Source organism: Capsicum annuum, chromosome 2 (assembly GCF_002878395.1).
Source record: "Capsicum annuum cultivar UCD-10X-F1 chromosome 2, UCD10Xv1.1, whole genome shotgun sequence".
Classification (NCBI taxonomy): domain Eukaryota; kingdom Viridiplantae; phylum Streptophyta; class Magnoliopsida; order Solanales; family Solanaceae; genus Capsicum; species Capsicum annuum.
Window position 1 is genome coordinate 1,445,531 of NC_061112.1, and position 14,001 is coordinate 1,459,531.

The window sequence follows — 14,001 nt, forward strand, 5'->3', positions numbered from 1 at the left end:
AATTAAAACCATTAACACACAACCAAACCACAATTCCATTAATTATGCTATAAGTAGTGGTATCTTCAAACCAACTATAGCTTGCAAGAAATGTACTTAGCCAATATTTTTAAAAAAGGATTCCCATGTACCCATTGATCATATTATTAAATTTTTCTTAGGGGATTCCCATATACCCCGTAAGTATATTCACTACTTAGTTTGGTTGGGGGATTCTCTCGTACCCCACAAAGATTTTCATTAAACCAAACCATGACCATCCTAACCTTACCATTACACCATTTAAAACCATCCAATTTAGTTTAGTTCCATGTCACGACCCGAGGCTACCCCTAGTTGTGACAATGGTGCTTACAATCCCGAGAGCCCAAAACCTAACCCATGAGCTGGTACATATTGTGAATGCTAAATAAAACTGATTGTAAAGGAACATATGCAGAATTTAACTGAATAAGACCATAAGGTTCTAAATATAGAAGCATGCAATTTAAAACATAGTTCTAAAAATATCTAAAAACAATACTGAAAAGGCTGACAATAACAACTGATAAACCAACTAACTGTCTAAAAGTATCTGAAAGCCTCTAACTGACTGGGGAGTTGATGGAACAAGCCCCCAAATAACTCTGACTGACTACTAAATTGAAACACTAAAATAGATAGAAACGGTCCTCGATATATGAGGACTCACCACCGGGCTGCTACTAATACACTGAAATGTCTAAGTACGGTCGCAAACTTGATCATCCAAACCTATAATATAAGACATCATAGCATAATAAATGAGTATACAATAAGTACTTTAAATGTACTGATATGCTAGATGAGGTTGGGTTGATATGCATAGGTTATGTGTATGAGTAATAACTGACTAAATGAATAGCATGAGGTAACAGAATAACTTATATGAATGTGTGGATGCTGTAAAATCTGAGAATACATGCCCAAGCATATAACATGATTTTGAAATAGTCTATAAACTAAAATATTGAAACCTGATAACTAAATAATTGATAACAATATGCTATGGTCAATGCAAACCTGAACTGAATCATCTGAATATTGGACTGAGACTGTGGGAGGTATCATCTAATCGATATACCCTAATCGGAGATAATTGAGTTCCAACCTATAACCACAATTGGAAGGCTATTAGTACCGTGCCACAGGTACTGACAATAACTGTGTGGATCCACTAAATTGGTGTCCTAAAGGACTAAAGAGTCACTCTAATCTAGCAAGAGTACTCATAAGATTCGAGTTAACCCTAAAGTAGCAGGAAGATATCTCAACTTATATTGGCTACATAGTTCTGTAACTTAGGGATTGCTACTAAGGGTCACACCCTAACCTGGTAGCAATGCCCCTATCACTGGGTTCACTCAGTGCTGAATCCTACTCCCAACTAAACTGAGACTGATTACTAGACTGGACTAAGCTTAATTGAACCCACAACTGACCGTATTAACTAACAGAATAATATTGCTCATAGTATGACTAAAATTATTTTGTAGATACTGAAAACTAGGTAAACAACTAAATTTCAGGTATTCATAACCTCCAGGACTCGATAACAGTAATAGTAGGACATACTAAAGCTTCAAAAATCATAATAAGTAGCCATTGTTCAAACTCAATCATTTAGGCATTTCATCAAACACTTGGAATTCATAGGCTTAACATAGGAATAGTTTAAACAAGTAATAATAGCATAATTGCAACACTAGAATCATGGGTTAAGGATGCAACATGCGAAAATAATCATTCAAATGAGTCACGGAGAAATTCAAACAAAAACACATGGTAAACATGATTTGAAATCAAAGTTCACATCAGCTTCATGTAGATAATTCATAATGATATGTAAAAATCATAACTTTAAACTTAAAAATAGATTCTGGACTTCATGGGTGAAAGGGACCCATGAATGAACATCTAACATACCTTAAAAGCTTAAATCCTTAAGAAGGAACACAATTCCTTAAGTTTTCTTAGAGATTCTTGAATTTGGAAATTTGTTTTCTTGATCTTTTTTAAAAGAAAGAAGTTTAATTTGATGAACTAGGGAAGAGCTTAGGGTTTATTTGAGAGTAAAATTAGGGATTTTGGGCATAATATGCCTTAACTGAAGCCAAATCTCATTTTAATACAGATTGGGGCGATGGGAAAAGACATGTCTACCCTTCTACAATTTAAATTCATAAATAGGACACCGATTAGGACATCACCATGATGCGCCAATGATGCCATCGCTATTCCACCGTGATATAGTGCAATCGCGTTGAGCTGCTAGAATTAAAATCCAAACACGACCCAAACCTTGTTCAAAAAATCAGAAACTTCCCCAAGACATGCTACTTACACCCCTGAAACTCAAAAACTTATGTCTCAGGGTCGGGAAGGACACTCTAAAAATTATCAAAGTTAAGAGGCTAAAATAAAATGAAGTCCCCAACACATAGATAAATTTTTAGGTTTTTAAGCTTCTTATGCATGCACTATAAGCAGAACTGAGCTAAGACTAATATGGAGTATTACATTCCATTACCAAGTTATATCATGCAATAGTTTCATTAAAAGTTCAACTATGGAAAAAAACGTTCTCAAAGGCATTTTAACAAACACATTAGGGGCATATAGTTCCCAAAACCAAAACGAAGTACCATTGTACCATTCCCATGCAACCAAAGGTTCAAACCACTATTATAATCATGAAAATCATAAGTAAAAGACATGGAAAAACCATAACCAACCATTATAACCAAAAAACCCTAACATATATTTGAATACCCAAACCATTCCATAATTATGCCATGACAACCATACATTAAATCATTCCTTTAGTGTAACTAATAATGAGGGTGGAGTAATATGTCTTATATTACGAAGAAGACAGAGAAAAATCACCGTTTAAAGCCTTAATTGACCACCTTAAAGGAAATCCTAGCCTTTCCTTATCCCAAGAGCTTGAGAGAGTTTAGAGAGAGTTTTTGAGCGTTTAAGATTAGAATAATAGGGCAAATAAAGTCCCCATAGTAATTTAAGTCGTGGGGACATAAGAGGTTAAGAGGGAAAATATCCAGAATACACCCAACTTAAACTGTATAAAATTCCCGCAAGAGGTTATGACCGCCCCCATAAATTATACCTCTCTATACGGGTGGTACCCACCGCTCATACTATAAGACTCACCTTGGGCCCTAACATTGTCAAACATACGACCACCAAGGCCAACTCGTATCTAATCATACTACAAGTACTCTAGAACCATACCTTAGGTAGAATAGAAACACCTAGGCTAGACATAAGGCATCATACAATTGACATCATACCACTAGTACCCTAACATACGACTAATATGATCCATTCATAAATTGGAAAAAAACCATCTAAACCACACTGCTTAACATACGACCAAGACCCCCTAAACTGTACCCTATCATATGATAAGTACCCCAAGTCATATGATGTCCAGAAGGCTCAAACCCAAGAAATTTTCTAAGGACGAAAACCCGAGGTATTTTAGCTGGCTACTAAAAGAGGTTTGTGGAAAATTTCTATTCTATAGCTGCCCCATTAACTAAAATGACCCAGAAAAAGATAGATTTCTTGTGGTCGAATACTTGTGACGGTAGTTTTGAAAAGTTGAAAGATAAGCTAACTTCGGCTCCAGTCTTGACTTACCTGAAAGCACTGATGAATTATGGTCTATTATGATGTGTCCCGTGTAGGGATTGGTAATGTCTTGATGCAGCATGGCAAGGTGATAGCTTATGCCCCTAGATATTTAAAGGTGCATTAGAAGAATTATCTGACTCATGACTTGGAATTATTAGTTATGGTGTTTGTGTTGAAAATCTGGTGTCACTATTTGTATGGAGTACATATGGATATCTTTTCTGGTTATAAAAGCCTGCAATATGTTTTTACTCAGAAATATCTTAACTTAAGCAAAGAAGATGGCTTGAGTTGCTCAAGGATTATGAAATAAGTCTTCACTACCATCCAGGTAAAGATAACATGGTTGTTGATGCTCTTAGCAGGTTATCCATGAGGATTTTAGCCCATGTGGATGAAGAAAAGTGGGAGTTAGTGAAGGATATTCACAGTTTAGCTAACCTTGGAGTTCGCCTTTTGGACTTTGAGAATGGTGGTGTATTTGTGCAAAAAGTAGCGTAGTTGTCTCTTGGTGCTGAGATAAAAGAAAAGAAAGTGTTAGATCTAATCCTGATGAGGATCAAGGGTGATATAGGTGGGTAAAAAGATAATGGACTTTGAGATTTATGGTGATGGTACCCGACGATACCAAGGGAGGTTATGTGTTCTCGATATTGATGGTTTGTGCGAGAGGGTCTTAGCTGAGGCGCATGAGTTGCATTATTCTATTTATCTTGGTTCGATGAAAATGTATCATGACCTTAAGGAAATGTATTAGTGTAATAATATGAAGCGGGATGTGGCTAGTTTTGTAGCTAAGTACATGGTGTGCTAACAAGTAAAAGTTGATCATATGAGGCCTGGAGGATTGTATCAAGAAATTGAGCTACCTATGTAGAAGTGGGAGGTGACCAATATAGATTTTATTACAGATATTCCTCGTTCTCGAATCAGTTTGATTCAGTTTAGGTTATTCTAAATAGGATGACAAAGTCTTCTCTTTCTTGCCAGTGAGGACCAATTTTTTGGTAGAGGATTATGCAAGGTTGTACCTCTAAGAGATTGTGAAGTTTTTATATTGAATCACGGCACGCAGTTTTCATCGCACTTTTGGTAGTCATTTCAGAAAAGCTTAGGGATCAAGGTGAGTCTTAGTACTTCTTTCCACCCGCAGTCAGATAGGCAAGTGTAAAAAACAATTCGGACATTAGAAGATATGCTTAGAGCTTGTATAATTGACTATGGTGGTAGTTGGGTTGAGCATTTGCCCCTTATAGAGTTTACATATAACAATAGATATCATTCTAGCATTAGAATAGCATCGTTTGAGACCTTGTATGGTAGGAGGAGTAGGTTTCCTATTGGGTGGTTCGAGGTTGTTGAGGTAGAGATGTTTGGTCTGGACTTGGTTCACCAGTCCATAGAGAAGGTAAAGGTGATTCGGAATAGGCTTAAAATTGCCCAAAGTCACCAGAAGTCCTAGGCGGATATGAGGCATAGAAATTTAAAGTTTGAGGTTGGGGATAGGGTGTTCTTGAAGGAGTCTCCCATGAAGGGAGTGATGCATTTTGGGAAGAAGGGAAAGCTTAGTCCTCGGTATGCTGGTCCGTACTTGGTTTTGAGAAGGGTGTGTAATATTTCATATGAATTAGAGTTGCCTTCTAGTTTGAGCTCCACTCACTTGGTATTCCATGTGTCTATATTAAGAAAGTGTGTGGGCGATTCATTGCAAATTGTGTCTATCAAGAATATTGATATTTTGGATTCCTTATCTTATGAGAAAGTCCGTATTAAAATTTTGGATCGGCAGGTTTGTCGATTACGAACCAAGGACGTGGTTTTGGTAAAGTTTCTGTAGAGGAACCACAAAGTTGAAGAGGCTACTTGGGAAACTGAAGAGGACATGAACTCCAAGTATCCAATCTTGTTTTACACTCCAAAAGATCGTATGTAAGGTATATGTTATTCTTAACTTCTTTGTTTTCTAGCTTATCTAAAGATCAGAGTAGAGATGTTGGGGGTTTGATCGTGCTAGTAAATGTCGCCTTCCATTATTCGGGGATGAATAATCCAAGTGGGGTAGAATTAAAACACCCTGGGTTTTGGACCTTGGAAATATCCTAAGCTTTGAGCTCACTGTCCTTGTAACGACTCATCATATGAGTCATATAGTATGGGTACTGGTCTGGTAACCCTAGTTGTAAGGATTCCAGTGGATAGTGGTTGGGTTTCTGTAGTGGTTACGACTTGGTGGTATGGGTCGTTAGGGTGGTAATAGGTCCTTAGGATGATCCTTCATCAAATCAGAAACTTAGTGACTTGACTTGGCTCTGAGTACGAGTGAATAACTAAGACCTGTGAGGATAGGGTATGTGTGGTATAGTTGAACTGTATGTTGTCTAGTGTCAATCCCTTTCAATTCTATCTTGGGTACGACTAGGCCATATGAGATGTATGGTTTGGTAATGAATGGGATTAAGGAATCGTATGGTGGACAGTGTATGGGTGTCCTATTCACTGTATTGGTGATGACTCAGTATATTGTGGTCACGAATCATGGGATCGACTCGTAACCACCTACGGTATTTTTATAGTTTTAAGTTGGGGGCATTCAAGATATTTCCCCTTTTAACTTTCTTTGATACCACGACTTAAAACAGCTTTTAGGACTTCATTAACCTATTATTACCAATCAAACACTCCTAAAATATCTCTCAAACAATCGCTCAAGCAAAGCCTAGGTTTCCTCAAGATAATCAATTAAGGATTTCAATGGTGGTTTCTTTCTATCTTTCTTGGTTTCTAGAGCATGTTACTCCTTCCTCATTGTTATTTTACAAATAACATGTGTTCTAATGTATGGTTTTTATGGTATTATTATGGTTTTGCAATAAAGTCTGGGGGGTTTGGATGTTCATGGTTGAATAATGTTTCTCGTGGTTTAATTATGTTTTCTTTCATGCTTTTAGTATGATTTACACATTGTGGGATGCATGTTAATGGTAAATGGGTTTTGGGGTAATGTGAATTCCCCAAATTACTTGGTTATGGTTTTGAAACTTATGTGCCCTCAACATGTTTGTTAAAATGCCAATGAGAATGATTTTGTTACCTAGTTTGACTATTCTTGAAACCTTTGCATTATATAAAAGGTAATGGAACCTGAATGGGTCTGGTTGATTTTAAATAGTTTGGAAAGACCTTGGTGGCCATGGTCTTGATTTAATTGGAAATGGTGGAGTCTAACTTTGGTTTAATGGTTTATAAGGCATAGTTAGAATAGACTTGCAAGCTCTAATTTTGTATGACAATATCAGTGGTGAATGCCTAGTTAAAAATACTCCTTGGTAAATGGTTATGAATGTATAATTGGTTTTAAAATGGGCTTAAAGGGGGTTGTGTAGCAAAGCTGTGGAAAGTGGAGGTCCTTGGGGGACCAATACTGGAAACTCATGTTACCGATGTGAGGTTTGGTCATGGTGACTGTGTGCATGATATCACACTTTATGTTTTGGGCTGTGTACTATTCATCTCAGGTTATTCTCCTATTCATATGGCGAACACGCACCGGGGCCCTTTTAGCATAGGGGCTGAATCCATATAGCCTGAGGGTGGACATTTAGGATGGTAGACTTCATAGTATAGGTTAAGGTTTTAAATACATGTTAAACCTTGTTCACTATCCCAGCACGATATATATCAATATATGTGATTGTATCTAGTTATTTGATTTGGTTTTGAATGATGGCATTATTTTATCTTTATCCCAGAGTTACATGCTAGCATTCACTTTGCTAACCATCTTCGGGCATTATATCTCCACGCAATGTAAGAACCTGCCATACTACCATTCCTCCTATTCAGTGACTTAGATTCGGGGATAGTTTTGAGTTAGATTGAAGAGGTGAGCTTCCATACTCCAGAAGACTCCATTTCTTGCTATGGACTTTTTTTCATTACTGTTATTTCTTGGATTTTGGTTTTGGCTATTGTCGGGGGCATGTCCTAATCGGATGTTCTTTGATTCTAGTTAAAGGCTTTGTTAGACTACTATGGGCATGGGCGATGTCGGTACCAGTGTAGCCTTGGTATTGGTATTGGCATTCGGGTTGGCACCGGTTAGATATTTGGTTGATGTTGGATTATGATCATAGACTTTATTTAATGTCTTTGAATTATTATTGTTATATGATTTTATATGTTCGAAATTTATCCGACATAGGGTGCAGGGCGGTTACGGTTGGGTATTAGGGGTGGTCTCCGGCCCTGGTGTGACTTGATATACCCGACACGACTAGACCCTTGTTCAGGTCGTGTCAGTACTTTAGTATTGTGGGTGGCAGATTTAATATTTGTCTATACCAATATATATCTATACATATTTTTCCCGTCGAAGTTTGCGGGTGACGTGCTACCCCCACGGGCCTTAATAGATTTGCCCCTACTCCTTATATTAGGACTTTTATCAATTTATTATTTGTAATATTTCACAATCATCGTCACACGTACACGACATGACATCATATTTTTTATCATTTACAATGCATCAAATTTTCAAGTTAATTACATTTTCTATTTTCTTTATATTTTTCTGTAATTACATAACGATACCTATATTTTGTACATTTTTTAATACAATCCGTAAATGTTAAATCGGATCAATTATATTGATACATAGTATAGTATTTTAGTATCTTGTCACATCTAACAAAACTGAACAATAATGTCATGTCACATCTGACAAGACTACACAATAATATTTTGTCACATCTGACAAGGACTACACAATAATGTCTTGTCACATCTGACAAGGACTATACAATGACACTATCCTTTGAATAATAACTTTTTATGTTGGTTAAAAGGATGAAAAATTCTTTCGTCAATAACTTAAGGACTAAAGGGTGTTTTAAAGGAAAAAATGGGACATTCTTTTATCCTTTGGTTAATAGGGGTGCCATTTTTTATTATAAATAGAAGGGGGCGAATTTCTTCAAACATTTTAACACACATTCTTCAACACACATACATAAAATTTTTAGAATACTCTCATCTCTCTATCCCACTCCCTCATCCTCTCTCAGTACTGCCCACTATCATCGACGACTACTGAATCTCTAGTGAACGAGCCTCGTTCACCACAACCACAGCCTTTCTTTTCTCCTCTCTCATTGGTCTCTCTTTCTGTTCCTCCACTTTTTCGTTGCTCCACTGGAGGTGATGAACAGCGAGCATCAGTCAAAACACAATAACTCCACCAAGTTGCCCTTCTTTTTCTCTCCTTCTTTCCATCATTAATGGAGGAACTATTACGTCAAAAATTGCTAGATTTGGCCAGTTTTGTATATCTCAGACATTGATAAGGTAAAAGTCGTTAAAACAATGCCACTCCCATCACTGCTTTGTGTTGTTGTATATGTTAAATATGGTTTTTTATTTTACTTGTACAGATTTGTACGAAGTTGTAAATTCACCGGTGAAATCCATGGATTCCTGCGAAACTGTGTTGGTTTTATTTGTAGTATTGTTACTTATTTTCTTGTAAGCTTATAAATCTGGTGGGATTCTTACATTTTTTATTTTGTTGGACATTTTAATTACATTTTTATATTTTGGACATTTGTTCATTGCCATTACATTTGCTCACTATCCTGGTCATTTTCGAACTGATTTTGTCCTTTTACTACTTTACATTTTAACTACATTGATAATGAACAAAATACTACACACTTGGCCAATGACAATATCTCACCGTAGGATTTTCGAGGCCGCCCTATAATGAAAAGATGGATTTTATTTTCTCGAGTTTACTTAATTTATATCAAGTATTAAAATATGATCAATGACGAAGCTCGCGTAGGTTTTCGAGGCCTCCCCAAATAAAAGATGGACATTATATATACAAATACGTGATAAAAATAAATAAATTTTGGCAATGATGATATCTTTATAATATCAAAACAACACAAAAGGTTTTACGATTTCTATCTTGACAAGGCGATTTAGGACAGCCGACAAATCGAGCAACCACTTCATAGCCATGGCGCATCTAAAACTTAATCTGAGCCCACTTTATAACAAAATTATTTTTATATATATAAATCTACATGTACATATGTGTACATACGTATTTTCATCTATTTCAATGATTATTTGTTCATTCTTAATATTTCTATCAAATGTTTATACATATTCTCAGTAACACACTTCAAAGTGGTATTTAAAAGGAAGTTTCGAATTTTATATTTGTATTTTTATTTCTTATTAGTATAATTGTACATAAGAATAAAAGTAAAATGAAAATTTTACTTTTTGGGGTGTCGAGTGGGAACATCCTTTACTTACATATTCATTAATACATATTTAGGCAAAAACTTAGGCGCAAATAAAGGAATTAAATTGATTCAGACATTTGATCAATTAATTCCTACATTTTCATTATAAATATAGTGTAGTTTTTTTTCTCAAATAAATCTTCGTTTTTCCCCCCGTGATTTTAGTCAAGTAAGAAGTATTATTTGCAAAATACTTTTCATTTTATAGTACATAAAAAAAATACTTTTCTTTTCAAACATTATAAAGTGCTTTTTCTATTTCTCATGTATTTCATACATTCTTATACATATCTTTTAAACATCCTTATATCAATAGATTTATTTATATGCTTAATATACCTATATCTTCTACATTATTTATACTTTTAAGAAATAGTTCTTACCTCCTCCCTCTTTGATAAATTTAATCTAGTCGGGTATCATATTTGTGGATTTTGAAGGGTGACTAACCCATTCCCTTCGAAATAACTTGAATCCTTACCAAGAATCTAAATCAATTTTCCAAACTAAAATATAAGTCACAAATATTAATAATTAAATAGATTTTTTTATTTTTCTAAAAAGAATTAGGTGGAGGCTCTATGTACAATTCAATTCTTTTAGAGTCCATAGGTCATGTTTTGTTTAACCTTGGTAAAAATAGTGCATGAAGCCTGTGACATACACTAGGGTAATAAAAGACTTATATTATGACGCCAAAAATCGAATAGTGGCAATGAGAGAAAACTTAGAGCATTTTCTAATTGTGATGGGATTGAATTTAGGATCAACTCTTAGCCCATTTTTATTTGTCTTGGTGATGAATGAATTGACACGACATATCAAAGAAGAGGTGTCATGGAATGTGTTATTTGCAGATGACACAATTTATTTGATGAGAAACATAGCATAGTTAACACTAAACATGAGGTTTAGAGACGTACCTTGGTCTAAAAGGTTCAGATTGAGTAGAACCAAGATAGAATACTCGAAGTTCAAGTTCAGTAATATAACAGTAGAGGTTTTCATGTAAGTAAAGTTTGATACACATGTCATTCAAAAGAAAGAGAGTTTTAACTAGCTTCGGTCTATTGCCTAAGAAAATTGCGAGATTCACAATGATGTCACATACTATATTACTGTAAAGCGGGTGAAATAGAGGCTCATATTTGGAGTCTTATTTGATAAAAATATACCATCAAAACTAAAAGACAAGTTCTACGAAGAGGTGGTTAGATCGAAGATGTCGCCTAATGAAACAACCCGGACTTGTTTGGCCCTTGAAAATTCTTGAGTTTTGGGATCACTACCTTAGTCACGGCTCGTGGTGATGAGTCATGAGATATGGTTACGGGTCAAAGGACCCTGGTTGAAACCAAATTAAAAACTTAGTGGCAAGGTTCTGCTCGAAGTATGAGTGGCTCACTATGAGCCGTGAGGATATGTTATGAGTCATAGGCTTAAATCATAGGATTTTCAAAGTTCAATTCATTTAGGTCTTGTGTTGCTCACGACTAGACCTTACGAGTCATAAAATCTCCATATGAGTGGGTTGGCGGATTCGTAAAGTGGGTAGTGTATAGGGAGTCCTAGTCATTTTCTTGATTATGAATCATGGTCACGAGTTGTAAGGCGTGGGTACGAGTCAATGGGTTGACTCGTAGCTAAAGGCAGGTTTTTTCCAGCTTTTAAGTTGAGGGAACTCTGGTCATTTACCACTTTAACCCCTTGGACCCCATGAATTAAATCCTTCATTGGGACTTTATTATCACTTCATTCCCAATAAAACACTCCCAAATTCTCTCTTAAACTCTCTATTTAAGTTAGGGCTAGGGTTTCAAAGAAAGTGGTCATCTAGGGTTCTAAGGGTGCTTTCTTCTCTAAATTTCTTAGTATCCTAAGCATATTACTCTTTTGTCATTGTTAAATTTTACAAAAGCATGTGATTTAGAGTGTTGTTCATAAGGTTATGGTTTGGTTTTTAAAACAAAAGATGGGGGTGTTGAATGTTATGAATAGAACAGTGTTTCCTATGGTTTATCTATATATATATATATATATATATATATATATATGATTTTCATGCTTTTAATATAGTTTTAAAATTGTGGGTGCATTGGTATGGTGAAAGAATTAGGGAATTATGACTTTCCCAAACTTGTGACCTTTGAAGTGGTTATAACCTCAACCCCATAATATGAAATTGGTTTTAGTTATGAGAACTATGGAAATTTGTAAAGTTGAACTAATCTTAAACTATTGCATGATTTAAAGAAGTATTTAAAATAAAATGGTATGATTTAATGAACAAAGAGAGTCGGTGTTCCCCAATGTGTATTAAAGAACAAAGGAAATTGTTCTCCCCAAGTTAATGGAAGTTGTTTTGGCATAATGTGTTATCTTGCAAGTGCAAACAACTCGAGGTTTGTTGAATGGGAATGTGTGACAATGTTTTAATTGGGCTCTAATAATGGTTGTGTAGCTGAGTCGTGAAAGTGGAAATCCAAGTGATTAATACTGGAAACTTTGTTAGCTAATGCGGGGGTCAAAGTGACCAGGGAGATTCGAGTCCCCTTATTATTATTTCATGATTAGGAAGGGTCGAGTCCTACGTCAATAATTATATGATCAGGTGCTTAAGTCACTTTGTTATAAATTGAAGAGTTTGAGTGCCCCATGTGCATATATATAAGATAATTCTCTGGTTCGTGCAGCTGCAATGCATTGGGGCCAGACTAGGGGTAAGAGTTGAGGCCCATATAGCCCGTGGGTACTATTATATGACGGTTGAGCTACACAATCCATGCAAAAGTTTTGAAAAGCATGTTAAGTTTGTTCCTTATCCCGGCATGTGACATATATATCTATGTATTTGTATTTAATTATGTGTGCTGGCTTTTAAATGATTTTAATTATTGATTTATACCATTATGGTATCCTTATCTCTGAGTTTCATGTTAGCGTTCACCTCGCTAATCATCTTTAGATGTTGTATCCTCATGAGATGAAAGAATTGGCCATACTTCTATCTCTCCTGCACTTTGAATAGGATTTGAGATCATGTCGTGAGCCAGACTAAGGTGGTGAGCTTCCATACTTTGGAAGGCCCATTTTATGCTTTGGTTTATTTCATATTTTGACTATTTCTTTGGACTTGGTTTTAGCTATGGTCGGTGGCATATCCCGGCCAGCTATTCTATGGTTTTAATTAGAGGCTTTGTTAGACTACTTTAGGCATGGGTGGTGCTAGTATTGGTTTTGGCATTGGCATTGGTATTGGTATTGGTTAGATGTTTTGTTGTAAGTAGTTGTTTTTGGTTATAGACTTATTATAATATTTTTTTATTTGATACTCTCTTATCTTGTTATATGTTTGGAATTCATGCAACACGGGGTGTAAGGTGGGCAATAGTTTAGGTATTAGGGGTCGTCTCCAATATTGGTTAGACTTGAGATACCCAACACGGCCATGCTCAAGTTCAAGTCAATTCAGATTGATATAAGAGCCTAGGGTGTCATTGAGTGTCCGACAAAAGTCGTGTCGAGTAGAGTCTTTTTTATGGATATGTATTGCGCTACACTTATAAGAGAGAGGCTACGAGATATTTAGGAATGTTTTCCTTTCTTGTTGTTTTGTTTCAAGCTATAAACTCTAAGGTCTTGAGTTACTCTAATTCCCATTTGTTCACTTTTTAGATCATGCCTCCACGATGATCTGAAGCTCGTAGAAACTCCTTTGTCCCACTTGAGGATAATACTGATGAGACACGCCCTTCGTATAGGGTATAGACTTGGTCTAGGGGTCCAGTTCCTATCGGTAACCTTTAGACCTTCTCGATCCCCTCAAGCTGACATGTTGAATACGGAATTTTATCAATCCATTCATATATTGGCTCAGTTGGTAGCTTCTCAATTCAAGCATGTAGCTTCAGTACTCCACATTTTAAGGCCACAAGGGTTTTAGTTTATAAGGTTTAGTCCTTCCGTGTTCACTAATGTTACGGTTGAGAAGGATTCTCAAGGCTTCATT